Source organism: Nycticebus coucang, chromosome X (genome assembly GCF_027406575.1).
Source record: "Nycticebus coucang isolate mNycCou1 chromosome X, mNycCou1.pri, whole genome shotgun sequence".
Lineage (NCBI taxonomy): Eukaryota > Metazoa > Chordata > Mammalia > Primates > Lorisidae > Nycticebus > Nycticebus coucang.
In genome coordinates, this window is record NC_069804.1 from 164372269 (window position 1) to 164386929 (window position 14661).

The window sequence follows — 14661 nt, forward strand, 5'->3', positions numbered from 1 at the left end:
CTGGTCTTGGGATTTTGTGATGTAGGCTAGTCTCACTGGAGTTAGATGATATCTCAAAGTAGTTTTGATTTGCATTTCTCTGATGATTGAAGATGATGAACATTTTTTCATATGTCTGAAGGCTGTGCGCCAAAGCTATAACCCAGTTACAACCTAAGAATAGGGGGAAGGGGGAAAGGGAGGGGAGGGAGGAGGGAGGTGGGTACAGGGAAGGGGATTGGTGGGATTACACCTGCAGTGCATCTTACAAGGGTATATGTGAATCTTAGTAAATGTAGAATGTAAAGGTCTTAGCAAAATAACTAAGAAAATGCCAGGAAAGCTATGTTAACTAGTGTGATGAAAATGTGTCAAACGGTCTATGAACCAAGTGTATGGTGCCCCATGATCATACTAATGTACACAGCTATGATTTAATAAAATAAATAAATAAAATAAAAATTAAAAAAATTACCAGAATACCCTTACAAAATGAACTAAAGATATAAACTATTCTTACATACATTAAAACAAAGCATATATACTATCAAGGAGAGGAAGAGAACTAGAAGAGGTCTACAGAGATAAATAAAAAAAAATTGGGACCATGGAAGAGAAGAGAAGATAGTAAAAGCTGACAGAGCACAAGTTTTCAAAGGCCCTCCCAAGTCCTGGGGTCAGAACCATTGCTGGGGACCCCAGGGCCTCTGGGTGCTACCTCCTTATTTGGTTCTTGACCAAGGAAAAGGAATAAACAGGGAATAGGTTCAAAATTCTTCCAACAGTCCCTTTATCTCCTTTATGAAGCCAAGGACAATTAGAAAGTTTGCTCCCCAACAGCCTCTTGCCCCTGACCTGGAGGTCAGCATCTACACTATGCACATTTACAGGCTGGTGGGCATTGAATTTATTAATCTATAGTAGGATAGCTACAGAGAAAAACAGGATAGAGGTAAGTGGTCCCATTACTTACCACAGATGTCTTGTTTCCATCTGCTGTCCCCATACGGGCCACCAAGTATGATACTGGAACTTAGTCTTCTCTCCTGGCTGGCATGCCAAATCTGATACAGGTATTTCAGGTTCTTGGTGTTAGCTATTTGAAGAATGAATTGAAGGACCACAGATTAGTGGTAAAATAGGATCTATTCACAGAAACAAATACAAAAACTTACAAAAACCAAAGGTCCAGGCGGAGAGAACCCAGGAGGAGAGCAAGCTCTCCAGCTCCCTCTTGAAGGTCTGTCCTCTGGCTTTCTGCTCAGGGGTTTCTATAGTTGCAGGGGTTGTTTTGCCAGAACTCAATGTTGACTTTTAGGGCGTGGGTCTTCGTCAGGTACAGCCAGTATCCAATCAGCAGCAAGGTGCCAGAACTCTCAGGCACTGGAAACTCACATGAGGAGACATCAAGGTGTCATCCATGAAATTGACCAGTCAGAAGTGCATGGAGAGGAGACAACAAGGCACCAGTGTCTCATCCACAGGTATCTGGCCCTTCCAGCAAGCTAGTTCCTCCTGCCGCAGCATCAATACCACCAGGGCTAAGGTGGCAGGTCGTGGCACCACTTGTCCTGCATCACTGGGCAGAAACAGGTGCTGGCCTATTGTTGGGCTTCTGTGCTGAGTGGTTTACACCCTGCACAGCAACGATGAGGCAGAATTATGAGCATTGTGGGTGCCGGGTATTGGAATGTAGGTGGCAATTGCCCAAGCATGTCTGTCCTGCACTCTTCCGTTAATCATGCTCTGCATCTTGCTGGGAAGGAAAAGTCTCGTGGATCCTGCCACCGGCCAGGATGTGAAACAGATGATGCTTAGGTCCTCTTGTGTATCTGCCTGGGGGTTCAGGAACTTTCTGGGTTTGGTGTGGAAAGTGCAGGAGTGCCAGCATTTGGGGAGAGGGTAATTTTGGGTCCAGGGTAGAAACGGGTGATGGCCTATAGTGAGGCTTCTGTGCTCAGTGTTTTGCACTGTGCACAGCAATGGTGCCACAGGAATGGTGAGCACTCTGGGTCCAGAGAATGGGAAGGTAGTTGGAATTTGGCCAAGCATGTCTCTAATGCACTCTTCTGCTGATGATACTCTGCATCTCACTGGGAAGGAAAAGTCACATGGACCATGCCATTGACTGGTATGTGAAGCTGGTGATGTTCAGGTCCTCTTGAGTATTGGCCTATTAGCCTGGAGGTTCAGAAACTTTCTGGATCAGGTGTCCATGCAGGCAGTTTAATCTCTCCTATTCCTCATGATATAAGGCACATTCCTGTAGGCGAAGGGATCACATTTCCTATTTGTGTGCTGGAAATCATTTCTGCTTTATGCTGTACTTAATGTCATTTTGCTCTTTTAAAGCCCTGTGTACACAGTCTCATGAAGATGTTGCCTGCACTCTCAAGAAAGAATATTGTAGATAGCACAGTGAGGGACTTATGCATCTTGTATACTACTACAGCCACTGACTCTGTTGAAGGTCAAGGTGGAGTTGCATTGTGACAGGGGTGAGCTCAGTGGTGTCCCTAATTCAGGTTACCTAAGCCTTCATGAAGGAATGTGAGGAGTGTCCTGAGTAAGGAGAATGCAAAGCTCATGGAGGACATAAGGGAGACATTGAAGGGCAATTAGGGTTCAAGGAATTATCCCCTGTGTCCCTTTTCCTTCCCTCGTAGTACATGTGGATCAACATAGCTGGAGACAGAAGAAAACAATGTGAATGTAATATGGAGAAATGTGAGCCTTTGCAAAGTTGTTGCCTATATTATGGGGACAGGATCTTATTGTCCTTTCTCTCAGTCAATTGTGATTTTATCTGTTGGTGAAGTTTTTGCTGTGTTACCCTTTTCTCTGCACGGCCCTAGACTTCTGAAAAATGGCACAGACATAGGTGGCCATTCACTATCTATTAAGGTCCCATAGTACAGTAATGTGAGAGAGTTTGGGCAGGAGCCACAGTTGCTTTTGCTGTCTTGCTTATAACCTCCCTGAGACACTGCTCCCTCAACTGCTTCCCATTCCAGGGTTTTCTCCTGTCACTTTATCGCAATCTTTGGTAAAGCCTGTGATGTGCGTTTCCCTCTATCATTTGTACAAGGGCTGTGATGAGGATCTGGTTTTCACTACTTATGGTGTCCCATATATTCCCAGTTCTCATATAGCCTAAGCATTTTTCTGCCAGGTCTGTGTCCATTCCTCATTGTAAGAATGGGAAGGGGCTTGTTTAGCTTTCAAAATGTTTACATACATTTCACAGAAGCACACCAAGAAATTAATAGTTTGGACTTTTCTAAGGGAAATGGTGTATGGAAAGGGAAGAGCTGGGTCTATTTCTTCTCTGGATGGGGAGGTGTCAATTTTTATTTCCTTTACTATCTTGTCACTCACTTAGACACAATGACTAGTTGTCCGCTCTCTCTCCTGAAAGACATGTTCAGCTCCAGAGAATGGATTTAACAGATCATCTGTTACATTATTCTCAGCACTTCTGTTTTCTCTGCCTAGGAAATATGTTCTCTGATTTGGTCTTGCATTTTTTGAGATGCTTATGTTGTTCTAATAAAATGTGTTTCTTAGAGAAACACTCGAATGTGTGTGTTTTCTTATTCACTACAAAGGAAATCATATTGATTCAAGTTAAAGATATGACCCATAAATTCCCGGTCATTGAGGGGATGGGAGTGGTGGTAGGGGTTGTGTTTTCCAGGCCAAGAGGAAGTTCTCCCATTGTGAAAGAAAGAAAGGGAGTAGGTGATCTCATACCTCCCTATATGAAGTGATTCTTTTGGCCCCTTCATGAACAGCATGAATCCATATGTGGATATTATGTTCACTGTAGAGTCCCATCCTCAACATTCTAAGGATAAGGCAGAGGTCGACTGACCAGGAAGGTTCTGCAGGATGCAATTCAGAAGTCTTGAGGCCCAAAACTGGAAGCAGTGAGCAGGCACTTCATTCCCGCTCCTGCCTGCCTAAATCCTTGGTTCGTCATGTATTGGATGTTTTTTCTAGTATTCCACAACTTTTCCTTGAATGGAACAAACTGAAGGGGCAGATTGTTCTTGGCATCATCTGTTGACAAGAATGTTTATTGGCGCTCATTTCATAATAGTCAAATGATGGAAGCCAACCAAATGCCCATCAACCCACGAATGGATTAACAAATCATGGTATAGGTATACCGTGGAATTCTATTCAGTCATAAAAAAGATGAAGACTTTATTTTACATCTTTCATATGTACCTACATGGAGTTGGAACACATTTTTCATAGTAAAGTATCTCTAGAATGGGGAAAAAAGTATCAAATGTACTCTATACTATTATGAAAGCAATATATAAGCATATGCACACACATAGGAGTGATACAACACAAATACAGTTGGTGTCCAGTCAAGGGCTCAGAGGTCACCAGGCTCATAGAACAGCTGCCTGATCCTACAAGGGCTTCGCAGGAACTCCAGATAGGGTACCTCATTCATCTGTTGGTAAGAGAATTAGGCTTACTCTCTATCTTTTCCCTGTGAGATCTCTTTCTCCATTGCTGCTTATTAACCCTGCCTTTTTTCCTTTCTTTTGCCCCACTTTATAGAGTATCCACCGTCAGATTCCTGCCATAGGTCAGTGGTGAACATGCCAGCCCTGCACACCAGCAGCCACCAGTTAGAACCTCGCATAGGCCTGATTAACAAAAGGAAAACAAATGCCACAATATACTCTTCATTATAAAATAATTTCCAAGGCAACTTCCTTTCCCTCACTAATATTTCTCTGAAAAATATTAACCACCTCACTCCAGTACAATGCAAATGACCTTAAAAAGTTTCCACAGGCCGCTGGCCCAATCTCCGTGAACTTTACCAAAACGAGTACCAATAGACACATCTAGGAAAGTTGACTTCAGAGTCAGACTGGGGAATATCTTTCATTTCCTTTTTACTAACTATTTTATGGAAAAATAAAACCATTTCTTTCTGAAGACTGATGGAATCACTGAACTACAGCTTCAAACTCTGATTACAACCTATCTCTCTTAACTACCTCCTTCCCAAATTAAATCATGCCACTAAACAAGAACAATCTATCCTAAATTCCTAATATTTAACATAGATTTTTTTTTTGAAACTAACAAAAATCCTCAGACTCTGCAAAAGGGGTACCAAATGTGGCCTTCAGTGGTCTTTGAGAAACAAATTAAGACAAAGAAAAGAGAGTAAGGAGGTGGGCTCCGCCTGTGGCTCAAGGAGTAGGGCCCTGGCCCTATATACTGGGGGTGGTGGGTTTGAACCCAGCCCGGCCAAAACTGCAAAAAAAATAAATAAATAAATAAAAAGAGAGAGAGAGAGAAAGAGAGAGAGACAAAGACAGAGAGTAAGGAGGCGGGGCCAGCTACAGGCCTTGAGAAAATAAATTTTTTTCAAGTAACAACCAATTCTGTAATAAATTCTTTTTCTCTAAGAGAGAAATAACTCAGAATCTCAAAACAGACTCTCTCTCTACTAACACCAAAGATACCTTCCCTGTTCTCCCTAAAACTATAAGATCTCTATTTTCTTCTCCTATCTCCATCTCTGAAGAAAAAAATAAAATATAACCCCTGTTTATTTCACAGCGTCTCTGCCCCCTGGAATCTCAAGTCTAATTACCCTATCCTACTGTTAAATAGAGTTCAATTAAAGTTCAATTAAACACCTCACTCCTTTAACATCACAAACTCTCTTTCTGAAACTTTAAAAAATTATCTTAATTCTGACAAAAAATAGCCATTCCATCAATCTTTAAATTATTGGTCTTCAATGGTCTTTGAGAAGCAATTTAAGACAAACAAAAGAAAGTAGGAAGGTAGCCATTTCCTCCCTGCTCCAACTTTGCCCTCTGACTTTAGGAGAAGCTGATCCAATCTTTTTTTCTATTTTAAATTTTACACCTAGTGGGTAAAATGTAAACACATATAAGTTCTATCCCTTTTTCACCATCGTTAATACCACACAACTATATAATACTTAGAAAACCTAAAAAGACATTAAAAATAATGCTTTTATTATAATTTCAAAAGACTTTTCAGTAACTTCAAATCTTAAAATCATGGTATATTTCATGCAATATCTAAGTTTTTATGAACTATAACACTTAAATTATTTAAAATATTTTAAAAAGCTAAGTCTTTTCTCTATCAAAAAATAAAATATTTGGGCGGCTCCTGTGACTCAAAGGAGTAGGGCACTGTCCCCATATACCGGAGGTGGTGAGTTCAAACCCAGCCCCGGCCAAACAAACCTGCAAAAATAAATAAATAAATAAATAAAATAACACAAAATAAAATCTTTGCCTTTTAAAATCTTCTAATTATCAACTTGGCTAAATAAATAATTAACTTTATAGCAAGCTACAATCCTGTTGTATAAAAAATAATTTTAAAGTAAAAATAGTAAATAGAGTCGCTCCACCGTGACCATTGGCAGGATAATGTGTACTGCAGGTCCTGTGTCACTTGAGCCCTGGGCACTGCTTACTAAGGAACCGAGCATGTGGGCCTTGTTACCATATTGTTTATGGGCTGTGTGGAGGAGAAACCAAGGGGTATGTTGGTAACCTGGGCACTGGCGCTGGCAAAGGAGAGTTAGAAAGGGCTTTCATAAACCATTTGACACATTTTTATCACAGTGGTTAACATAGCCTTTCCGGCGTTATCTCAGTTACTGTGCCAAAACATTTACATTCTACATTTACCAAGTTTCGCAAATACCCCTGTAATATGCACCACAGGTGTGATCCCACCGATTCCCCTCCCTCTACCCACCCCCCCCTTTCCCACTTCTCCCTATTGTTAAGTTGTAGCTGGGTTATAGCTTTCATGTGAGAGTCCCAAATTAGTTTCATAGTAGGGCTGTGTACATTGGGTATTTTTTCTTCCATTCTTGGGATATTTTACTAAGAAGAATATGTTCCAGCTCCATCCATGTAGTGAGTGTATGATGCCCCATAATCATATCATTGTATACAGTTATGATTTAATAAAAAAAAAAGAAAGGGCTTTCAGTTATTAGGGTCCTTTAAAAACTGTATGCATGGTGAGAAATCCTCCAGCATTTGCCTTTGTGGAAGATGAAGATCCTAGAGATGCCGAAGATACAGTAGAAGGACTGGACCTGAAGGTGGTTTGTGGTTCCACGGTGAGGGTTAAACTATCAACAGGCATGCCTGGGCCATAACGTATTGATAGACTGCCTGCCCGATGTCTCTTTGATCCCAATGATAGACACTATGAATGTGGAGAAAAGGGACATTATGCTTATGATTTTCATCACTACAGCCGGCAAAGGAGAAGCAGGTCAAGGTCTAGATCACATTTTCCATCCAAAGGAAGGCCATATTCTTGCTTTCACAGCAGGAGCAGGGGATGGAGGTCAAAATCAGCAACTCCTCCTTGATCAAGATCTGCGTCTTTCCTACATCAAGGTCAGCTTCACTCAGAACATCTAGGTCTGGTACTATAAAAGGATAGAGGTAGTTCCAATCCCCATCAAAGTCAAGATCAAGATCTAGGTCTCTTGCCTGACCCAGAAGACTCCAATCAAAGTCCAAATCTCCATCTCCAAAAAGAAGTCTTTCCCCATCAAGAAGTCTTCCCAGAAGTGCAAGTTCTGAAAGAATGGACTGAAGCTCTCAAGTTCACCCTTTAAGTAAAAGTCATTTTGTTTACATTACTATAAGGGATTTGTGATGTCTGTACACTGTAACCTAGAAAGGATATTTTAACCATCTAATCCAAAGAGATCTGGATTGTTACTCTGGAAATTCATAGAAGTAACATAATACAAATTTGTTTAATGTATTAACATCCTATGGGGGGTTTATTTGACTCATTTAGTGAATATTTGCAAATAAATACAAAATAATTTATTTCTATTATCCCATGCCTGTCAATGCCTCTGCTTACTTCTTTTCACTAAAGGAACTTTTAAAGGTATCTTCCAGATACTACATTCCAGATGGACTCACCAAGTCCAAGAAACTTACAAGGCCTCCAGCAAATGACCTTTGGATTTCTATAGGGCACACCTTACCACCTCCTGAACTATTGATTCAGACTGTAGGAGGAGAAAAAGTTTTCATAAGATTCCTATTTGTAATCATCCTAAAATAACTCCCTACTTTAGACTTAACTTGAACTTACTTTTCTTCTACACGTTTTACCAAAAATTATTTTCCAAATAATTAAGCATTTCAAAAATCAAAGACCTAATGAACTATCAATTGTTAAGCCCAACCAAATGTAAAAATCCAATATGCCTTATGTGAATTATAAGGCTTCTAAGGAATGAAACCCTGGCCTAGCAAGGCCACTCTGAGTCCAGGAACACTTACTGCTCCTTTAAAAAACAGAAATACAGAAGAATGGGGTCCTGGTGCCATATACCAGAGGTGGTGGGTTCAAGCCTGGCCCCAAAACTGCAAAAAAATAAAATAAAATAAAATAAAATAAAATAAATAAATAAAAAGTAAGAAAGAAAGAAAAAAGAGGGGAAAAAAAACGGAAATATAGAAAATAACTTTGCCTTTTCTCCCCTGTATAATTCAAGTCATTACTCCCAAATTTGAAGCCTTGATCATTACCACCAATGGGCAGCTAAAGACAAAACTTGTAAAATAGTAGTGTACACCTCCAAGCCCTACATATGTACACTAAGTTCTCAAACTACTTCCATTCAATTTATGAAAAACCCTTATTCAAACAAGTCTAACACTTTAATTTGAGTCTCCATACTCACAAAACTTAATAGACTCCTTGTTCTACCCATCAAAATGTAATTCAACTCATGTTTACCACCACCAAGGGGCTTTTCCAAAGCCCCTGGTGAACAATTTAACTCAATTACAAAATACTCTTACTGAACAATTAAAACAATTACAATTGGGATCTCAAAAAAACACCCAAAACTTGCACATCTCAAACAAGGCAACTGACTGAATCAATCCAAAAAACTTCTGTCCCTCCTACTTCCCCATCAACCAATCTGAGCTCGTCTCCTAACTCCTCCCCTTGAACTAGCACTCAGTTCTTCCGTATGGTCTCTCAGTCCACTTCCAGCTGCTCCAAGAAACTCTTCCCAACTTCTTTACCCCTTTCTCCCTCCAGCTCCTCCATATAATAATCCCATAGTGCCACTGTATAACAGTGTATTACTATATCCTATCAACTTACCTTTTTACTATTTTAACCAATACCCTAAACTCTGACGAGTGCAAATGAGTGTGGGAGAGGGCGAAAGAGGCAGCAAATCAATTTCATATATCAAACAATAAGCATCCTACAAGTAACACTACAATCCCTAACTCCCAGCCAAATTGGAATTATAATAATAATACTAAGAAAAATAGAAACATTTTTATTACCTGCATTCTTTGAGGACTCCGCCAAAAGACTATCAATTATAATAAATTATGAGAAATCATACAAGATAAGTTTGAAAATCCTTCAGCTTTCCTCCAACGCCTTACTGAAGCTTTTATTAAGTATACTAACTTAAATCCCAAAACAATAGATGAGAAAAACATCCTCATGACTTATTTCTTTAACCAAAGTTACCCCGACATCAAACTTAAGCTAAAGTGCTTGGAGCACGAACCCCTGACACCCCAGGCTGTAATTTTAAACACAGCCTTTAAAATTTACACGGGATGAGATGATATTTTCTGAAGGGAAAATAAAAAACCTCAAACCCAAAATTATTAAATGCTAGCTCAAAACATTACAGCATCTCTAAGACCATCATTCCTAATCTACCTAAGTAATCAGGGACCAATGACGGCTTCATGACTCAACCACCTAAATCATACTACAAATGCAATGGAGAAGGCCACTGGGTAAAACATTGCCCAAATCCCAAACTTCCGCCATGGCCATTCCCTCTGCAAAAAAAAAGGGTCACTGGAAGGCTGACTGCCCCTTGGCTCAGAGAGGACATAGGGCCAGCCAACCTACAGCACCTACAGCAGACTTACTGGGAGTTGCCTCTTCTGAAGACTAACGGGACCCTGGCTTCTCTCACCCAATGAAGATTACCTCTATGGAGCCAAGAGTAACCCTGATGGTGGCTCAGGTAGGATGATTGCCTTTCTATTAAACACAAAAACTAGCATCTCAGTTCTTAAAGAGTTCAGTGGTACTACCTCCCTGTCGCCCACCTCTATTGTCGGAGTAAAGGGTTTTTCCCACCATCCCAAACTCCTTTTTTACACTACATGATTGGCAATTTCTCATTTATACATTCCTTTTTAATGTTACCTTCCTGTCCAGTTCCCCTTCTGGAACGTGACATACTTTCCAAATTAAGTACCATCCTAACTTTTGATCTTAAATTGATAAATGCTGACCCATCTCCCTCTGCCTCACTCTGCCTCATCCTTTCCCAAGCCATAAAAGACTCATCACCCTAGCCCATTCCACAGAGCAAGTAAATCCTAAAATTTGGGATACTAAAACCCCTTCAATTGCCTCCTACTCTCTAATCTTTTTTTTTTTTTTTATTGTTGGGGATTCATTGAGGGTACAATAAGCCAGGTTACACTGATTGCAATTGTTAGGTAAAGTCCCTCTTGCAATCATGTCTTGCCCCCATAAAGTGTGACACACACCAAGGCCCCACCTCCTCCCTCCTTCCCTTGAACATAACTTCTTTTTTTTTTTTTATTGTTGGGGATTCATTGAGGGTACAATAAGCCAGTTACACTGATTGCAATTGTTAGGTAAAGTCCCTCTTGCAATCATGTCTTGCCCCCATAAAGTGTGACACACACCAAGGCCCCACCCCCCTCCCTCCGTCCCTCTTTCAAAGACCCCTCTATTTTTCCTTCTCAATGTCAATGTCTACTTCCCCATCTAGTCTCCTGGAACTCCGACCTATTATACAAGATCTCCTAAAAAAATTTTTTTTACAACCTGCCCACTCACCATATAATACTCCCATACTAGCAATTAAAAAACCTAATGGCACCTATCACTTAATACAAAATCTAAAACTCATTAACTCTACGCTCATTCCTATACACCCAGTAGTCCCTAATCCATACGCCCTCCTATCAACCATCCCACCTTAAACAACTTATTTCTCCGTACTAGACCTCAATGATGCCTTCTTCTCCATTCCCTTACACCCTAATTGCCAGAACCTATTTGCCTTTACATGGACTGACCCTACTTCTCAGACTTCTCCCAACTTACTTAAACTATACTCCACCAGGGATTTCATGACAGCTCCCACTTATTTGGCCAAACATTAGCATGAGACCTCCAATCCTATAATCTCTCTCCTTCAACCTTACTTCAGTATGCCAATAACCTCCTACTCTATAATCCTACCTTACATGAGTCTAAACAAAACACCTATTCCCTCCTTAATTTCCTTGCAAATAGGAAATATCACATCTCTCCATCAAAAGTTCAATTATTCCAACAAAAGGTCATGTACCTTAATATCCTTTTATCCCCAAACTTCAAAACTATTACCATAGACAAAAAGCCTTCTTCACAACTTTCCTCTACCCACCACAAAACAATAACTTCTCTTCTTTTTAGAATTACCTGGATACCTTAAAGCATAAATACCCAACTTTTCTCTCCTCACTACTCCTTTATATAATACTACTTGAAATAACCCTCATAAGCCTCTCCTAACCTCCATTTTCACTTCTTTTCAATCTCTACAGTGTGCTTCATTAAAAGCTTCAGCCCTCTACCTTCCTAGTCTTTCTTGCCACTTCCTCCTATATATTACAAAAAAACATATATTTTCTCTCGACATACTTAAACATCAACTAAACCCCACCTTTACTCCAGTTACTTGTCTCTCAAAACAGATCACACTGTTCAAAGTTGAACCCCTTATCTCAAGACATTGGCAGCCACAATTACTCTAATACAAGAATCAAAGAAAGTCACTTTTAATTCCCCTACTACTGTCTTATCCCCTCATTCTCTATCTGATCTTTTGACATACAAAAATCTTCAAACCCTACCACCATGCTGCATTCTTAACCTTCAAACCTCTCTTTTATCTAACCCATCATTATTTTTAACACATATCCACACTAAATCCTACATCCCTCTTACCTACTCCCTCTAACTCGTCACCCACTCACAATTACCTTGAAACACTAGACACTCTTCTCCCTTACCTCTCCAACATACAAGAAAGACCTCTGAACTCTCACTTTATTATCAAACTACTAAAAGCTTCTAAATTTTCTAAGACTATAAGCATTATCCATTGCCATTCACATCAATCTAACCACTCACCTATATCAAAGAATTAACAACTGAGCCCACCATACAGCACATACGTCTACTCTCCAATGCTCATCTCCTGACACCTCTCACCTCCTGCTTATTTCTATTCGTATTGCTACTACAGTAAAAGAAAATGAATCAGCCTCCCAGTTGTGACTTCATCTATCTCCACAAGTTATTTCACCCCAACTCTCAAACTTTACTACAATTTCTCAAAACTTTCTTTCCTCTCTCACAAATAATTCAGAATTTCTAAATTGAATTACATCATCCTATAAAATCTGCCAGCACTCCAACCCACAAACAAAGTCTGGCCTCCCACACTTTCCAACTCACCAGGCTAGGAAACTTCTTCCTAAAACAAACTAGCAACTTAATTTCACACACATACCTAAAATCAAATACTATAAATACCTCTTAATATTAATAAACACTTTCTCAAATTAAATTAAAGCCTTTCCTACTACAAACAAGAGGACTACCACTATTACCTCTATCATACTTAAAAACATTATTCCCCACTTTTAAAATCCCCTGTTCTTTATAATCCAACAATAAATCTAAATTTACCTCCACCATTTCTCAAACCTTAACTAAAGCCTTAGATATCCCATAGCACTTCCATATTCCTTTCCATCCTCAATCTTCAGAAAAAATTAAAAAATCTCTTTACACACTAAACTTCAGAATGCCCCAATTATAATTCCTAACATTTTATCTTTCAACCTTTCAAACCCTACATCTCTTAATTTAACAACTTACACACATGAAACTAAACCTTTTATGCACTCACTCAATCAAGTCATCCAATCATACCCTCTTTACTTCACTTTACCAACACCACTCCCCTATCAGATCTGAACCCATCAAAGTGCTCTAATATAGTCACTTTTCTTTCCAAACCAAAAAAAAAAAGGAAGTTACACAGAAAGTGTCATCCTTCCTTACAGTTTCTCTGCAAAAAAAAAATATACCAAATTCCCCCAGTCCACATTCAGAGTCTCTATTCCGTAGTTATGTTACTACCTAATTTTAAAATTATTACAGATGATAAATCTATTCCATCGCCTCCTCTTTCTCTCTATGCAACAACCCGTGTAAAATGAACTGCCCAAGTTACCATACTTCCCTTACTAACAACGGTGAAAATCACAGCTAACATAGACACAGAAAAAGCTAACATTTCCTACTCAATAACTCGTTTTATTCAAACTCAACTCTCAAAGTTATCTCAACAGGTACTCAGTTGGTACTCCAAATCTACAACAAGAGAAACTGTTCTTCATGAATGGACTACGCTACTCCGAACCACAAGACTTTCCTAAACACCATTTCTAAACAACCACCACTAAAAGAAAAGTCTGAAAGGAAAAACTTACATCCTCCCAACAACAACAACAACAAGAAAATCATAATCATCCTCTCAACAATAAAAACCTTTCGTACAAGCCTTGGTGGTCTGTGAGATCTTTGCCGGTTGAGCACCCTATGCTTTCATTAGGAAACTTGGTTTACTTCCCCTGTGTGAATAGAACTACCTTCTACCTCCACGTTTATTTAAATACACAGTCCAGTATTTACAAATACCCTGCCACTTACCCAGTCACTCTCTCTTCCCAAGCTCTCTCTCTGTCCTGTCTTCCTGGGAATTTGGGATTTTTTCAACCCTATCTTTTCCATATACACCTTTGTTGGCAATCAATAAAAGCCTTCTGAAGAGGCCAGAGGAAGGCTGCATTTTCTTGGTGTTAACTCCCCCTGAGTAAATGTCAGCCTTCTCCAGGCACGTTCAGACTTTGTTTTCAACTCACCTATTTTCAGTGTCATTCTTCCTAGCCAGCATTAAAACCAGGTCAAGGTTTCCATGCAAACACCCAGACAAAAAGTCTAGGAAGGGGAAGGGACAAGGAGAGAGAAGGAAGGGGAGGAAGAGGGCAATTGGTATGTGGAAGGAGGGCATTTGGAGGGATCTCACCTGACCTGCAATGCAAGGCTGTATTTCAAAATATCTAAAAGTAAATTTTAAATATCCTCCCCAAAATAACACATAAGTGAGGTGATAGCTATGTTAATCAGTTTGATTTAAGCATTACACATGGTATATCAAATCATCACATTGTACCCTATAAATATATGCAGTTTTTATTTTAATTAAAAATAATTGAAAAAATTGAAATTAAAAAAAATTTCAGTACTCTTCCGAATGTATGAAATTTCCAGTTAACTGCAATTATATATTTTTTTGCTCAGCTGAGCCATGTCTAAGCACTTCCTCAATGAGCAGTTTTAGTAAGTTGTGAGGTTCATGAGCTCCAGCCCCAGAGAAGTTTCAGGTAACTTTTATCCCCCTTAGGCAGACTTGGCCTTGCAGTTATTCAATGTCCCCCACAGGAAAGGAGAAGA

At 39.6% G+C, this 14661-nt stretch overlaps 1 pseudogene; it reads left to right on the forward strand.

Annotated features, from left to right (window-relative positions):
• The first annotated feature begins 1034 nt into the window (after window positions 1-1034).
• Window positions 1035-7629, forward strand: LOC128577067 (serine/arginine-rich splicing factor 7-like; annotated as a pseudogene).
• Window positions 7630-14661: the final 7032 nt, after the last annotated feature.